Below are 4,829 nucleotides of genomic sequence, written 5' to 3'. Positions count from 1 at the left end.
CTTTTGTCAGATTTAAATTATTGAATTTTGGATAGCTACGGAGATAAATATTTTTTTGTATTAGTTTAATAAGTATATTTTCTGCCGACTACGTTACGTATAATAAATTTATAAAATGACAATAAAACATGTGTTTCATTTGTTAGAAATACTAGAGGGTTTTCCGGGCGTAGCCCGGGCTATGACTATTATATATATCAAATATAAAATATAAATTATATATCAAATATGTAATAACTATCAATTTTTTTTATCTTTTTAATATCCAATAATAAAGAGTTAACTAAGTTAGTTATGATCTTAATAGTCTTTTATTTTACATGTTTGTGTTCTCATAAAAATAAATTGTTAAACACAACTGACTAAACTGGTTTTCTTTTCCAGTCACTGAATTTCTATTTTTTTACTAACAATCTAGTTCTTAAGTATGGTGTTTTAGAATCTATATATAATCTTAGAATTATTTGAAATAATAGTCATGTCATGAAAGTTAGCATCTACAGCTTTTTTCGGCAACCATCTACAACAAACTCATATACTTAAAACCAAATGGTATACGAACCAATTAACATTATTGTATCTTTATATCTCCTCATTTCTTTTTCTTTTCTTTTTCTTTTTAAAATTCTTTCTTTTTTGCAAGCTATAACAATGTCCATAAAATGCTAAAAATATTACGTTCCATTGTAGAAATCTATGTTACCCAGAGAGAGCATTCATAGGATTAAAAAGTTCATAGTTTACAAATATGTTCTCAACGAACAAATACATCAGTACGATATGTAGATGTAAGATCAAGCATCAATATATTAATGCAATACTACACAAAACAGAAAGTTTGTAAATTATTTTAAGAAAGATGTAACATCGTAAGATGTTATTATGAATTTAAAGAGTTAAAGAACTTAGGCCAAAAAAAAAAAATTTTAAAGAGTTAAAAAAGTTTGTGTTAAAAAAAAATGTTCAAAAGGAGTCAAAAATGAAACATATCAAGCCTTTCAGTTTCTTTCAAGATGATTGTTTAAGTGACATGTCATATGTGTACATGAGATATTAATATGTAGGCAACCCATGTTTTAGAAAAAAAATATATCGACTATCATATGTGGCATATTTCAGAGTGCAAAAATACAATTTCTTTTATAAAATAGTGATTATTGTTAGTCTTCGATCATTATATATGACCTCTAATACTTTGCCATTTGAAGCCATTATTTCCATAGTGATAATCTTCAATGGTCATATCCATCTCGGCTTGAGTATTCATCAAGAATGGACTCTACTGAAGCACTTGTTTACCAATAAGTTCTCCAGCTATTATAACAAACCTCAATTTCTTCGAAATGACTTGTTCCATGCACATGCTAAGACCACCGTATCCCTGGTCCGAACACAACAATGTGTGCTAAAACAGGACGAGCTTTTAGAAGAGCCAAAAACAGCGCCACCTTTACCGCTTTCTAGAACATGAGCAAACGCGATCCTAGATTTTTGAAGCTCCTGATCCTGATAGAACTGAGCTCCTGGATCAATAGCGAATCCGAAGAACGTTGTTGGTGGTATTGTGTAAACTGGGGCCTAACTTCCCATTGATTCTTCTGCTTTTGGTATGTTTGAATTCGACAGTTCTTGGTAGTCTGGCTCTATCCTGTCAGATTTAAAAACAAAGAGTAAACTTTGTGGATTAGAAACTTAAAGTAATGTTTGTCTCGCAGTGGGTTTTTTTTTGGATGAAAGATATGTTACAAAGTTGTAAACCTTTGGTAACTTCTTCAGGCATTTCAGAATGAATGATCAGTCTTCCTGCAGTCAGTCATCCACGGTGAACACAATACTTAGAAGCTTTTGAAGTTTTTTTTTTTGCACATGTACATCATGAAATCTCAGAATCAAAGATGATTTTCATACCTTGGTAGACAAAAGCTGATTCAATTTTGGCTATTTAGCTCCAAGAGCTGTCCTCTCCACGAAAACATTGGTTCCAACTTTATCTTGTTGGTTCTGCAATGAAAATCAAGAAAGTAATAGATAAATATTTACTCCACCAAATATGACAAACTAAAAGTTTATATCCATATTCATATAGCTGAAGGATTGACTCGCCTGGATCTCCCTTAGAAACTTGACACACTTCATGAGTGTCAGACTCAAGTTCTCAAGGACATCTGAGACTATGAGTGTTGTCCACATCCAAAATCTGCAACTTGTTATGGACAAATCAACCAATCAGCAAAGCACGAACAAACTAACAATTCAGATTGAGCTAAATCATCTTACACAAATAATTTCTCAAATTCAGCAGAAGAACAAATCGCTAAAAAGGTTACAAAACTTTCGAAAGGGAAAACAATTGAAAGTAAGATGCACAGACAATCATAAGAAGAAAGTCCATTGCTCTGTATCATCTTAGTCAAATCAATTCAAAAATAAATACTTATACACTGAAAAACAAAACAAATTCATGTAAACCCACCATCCCAGCTGATGATGGCAACAAATTAAAGAGAAACCAACAAAAACAGATGTCGTATTATAGTTTTATAATATAAACAGAGAGTAAAGCGTTTAATCACATAGTACCTTCTTTATGCACTTCTTTCTTTGATCTTCCACCTCGTCATCAACCCAAAATTAACCTTGTCCTTCAAATCATCATCATCATCATCACCCGTTAACTGCTCAACAGTTTTGTTAGTTAACTATGACACATCATGCGAGATGAATTTTTCTTTAATGGCTGATCTGCATATTCAACATTGGATCATCACAAACTGAATTACAAAACAAAACAAAAAAAACTGAAGAAGATATATAAAGGTGCGCACACCTTTATGTCGTAGTTGTGATCAGATTGGAGTTCATCAGCCTGTAGAAAAAATAATAATCTGGTTAACTTCAAAAGCTCCCAAGACTAAATAAATAAAATCTAATGTTGTGATGAATTCTTGGTCCTGAATCTCACCCTCTGTTTATGTAGTTAGGTTGAGGGAGAAGATGAAGAGGGTTCAATATGTTACCGCTCCTAAACTACTGGGACTTGACGGAGAAGTGATTTGTAAATTACCTGCACCAGAGGAACGATGGCTTAAAGGAGATCAGACGCCGTGAAGATTTGGCCTTTTGGGAAGTTATGGTGGGCTGTGAGGATTCTATCTATCTTGAAGCCCCCGTTAGAGGTGTCGATATGGTGTCGCCAAAAAACAAAGAAACTGGAGACCTGAAGCTGAATTTATTCAATCTCATCGCCATCGCCTGATGTGGTTGTATGGAGCTTGCGGAATGTGTGTTTGAGCAATAAAACGGAGGAGAGATCTATATAAAGAGATAAACAGAAGGAGCTAGAACGATAACAGAAGGAGTTTAATGAGTAGGAGTGGTGGAGCCCGAATTAACTACATGGAAATGAAGAGTTACATCAATGCTTTACTTTGAGGACTGGAACGATGAATATGAAGCCGAGGAGACACAATGAAGGTGAAGCTGATGATCCCTAATTGCGGCCAATTTGGTGTGAAAAATAGATGGGCCTGACTTTAAAGTGGTCCAGAACCAGTATAACCTCAGATGATCTGTGCCAAAGCTAATGTCGCTGACCCATTCTCTTAATGACATGGCAGATTAAAGTCTTTTGATTGGTCGATTTAATTGAGGACGTGGACAGCCTCCCTACTCCTCATATATCCCTTTTAGTATAGGATAGATTACCGGATATAACAAATTGTTACTTTGAAGTTTGAAGATATATGTGTAAATAAATAAATGATACATTTTGCAAATGTGAAAGGAAAAGTTTTGTGCCACTAGAGAAAAATTCACTGAAATTATGATTAGAATGATTTCATTTCTAATATATATTTCAGAAATAAAAATTTAAAAATTGGTATCTGTATTTTTTTTAATTGCTATTATAATTATTATATTTATCAAAACTAATTCTCAGAATTTACATATATTATTCATTTGAGTTTCAAAGAGGAAATACGTAGACCAAACTAAAAAAGCTGGTGTTTTGTTTCTCTTTGTACTGATTAAAACTCCATGAGTTATATCAAAATTAAAATGTTAATAATCGTACAAAACTATAGATAAATTATTTAAATGAAGGCAGAACATAATGCTTCCAAAATGTACGGATGAATATAGTTCGTAAAAAAAATAAAAAACAATGTTATGGACTGGGAAAATTGGCGGTCATGTACATAAGCCAGAAAATATTAAGTCTATACCCATAGCAAGTGTTTGGCTATGATATATTATATATTATTCAGAAAAGATACAAAAAGATCTTTAGTTGCGCGTGAAAAGAGATGAGATGAAGTTCATCTCTTATTATACAAAACTAACGGAAACGATTCTGAACAATAGCTGAAAAAGGTATATCTGAGAGAAAGAGTTATAGTTTTGGAGACTGTTCGCATAAGTGGAAGAATCAATTTTATAAACAGATAAACATTGAAGGTTCTCAACGGTTCGATAACTGAAAACCCAATCACTGAATATTGTAAGTCCCGTATGATTGAATATAATTAGAGGGTTGAGAAATAGTTTAGTTGACAGATCTTTAAGCATATAAAGAATCAAGTGATGGATTGAATTGGAGAAGATGAGTAAATTTGTGACATGTTTTATTCTATTTTATAATTAGTATAGTATGATATATTTTTATTTTGTCTGTTCAAATTGTTTTCCGTTGTCCATCTCCTTATTATTCTTCTTTACTATTCCACCAGCTCATTGTCTTGTGTTCCATTAATGTCGCCAATCATTGTTTCTTCACCTCCTCGTATTGTCTCTTCTTCTCCTCCAACTCTTATGGTTATTTTGTCTCC

The 4,829-nt window shown here is 32.7% G+C and overlaps 1 long non-coding RNA gene across 1 annotated transcript; it reads right to left on the bottom strand.

Moving 5' to 3' along the window:
- Nucleotides 1–1,593: 1,593 nt before the first annotated feature.
- On the bottom strand, nucleotides 1,594–2,108 carry LOC106320404. The gene is made up of 3 exons (XR_001265793.1): nucleotides 1,909–2,108; nucleotides 1,759–1,803; nucleotides 1,594–1,648 (listed from the first exon to the last, which is right to left on the bottom strand). It is a non-coding gene; the product is annotated as an uncharacterized LOC106320404 (long non-coding RNA).
- Nucleotides 2,109–4,829: the final 2,721 nt, after the last annotated feature.

This window comes from Brassica oleracea, unplaced genomic scaffold (genome assembly GCF_000695525.1).
Source record: "Brassica oleracea var. oleracea cultivar TO1000 unplaced genomic scaffold, BOL UnpScaffold00911, whole genome shotgun sequence".
In the NCBI taxonomy this organism is placed as follows: Eukaryota; Viridiplantae; Streptophyta; class Magnoliopsida; order Brassicales; family Brassicaceae; genus Brassica; species Brassica oleracea.
The sequence above is the reverse complement of the archived record's forward strand: the minus strand, read 5'-3'. Positions and strand labels throughout refer to the sequence as shown.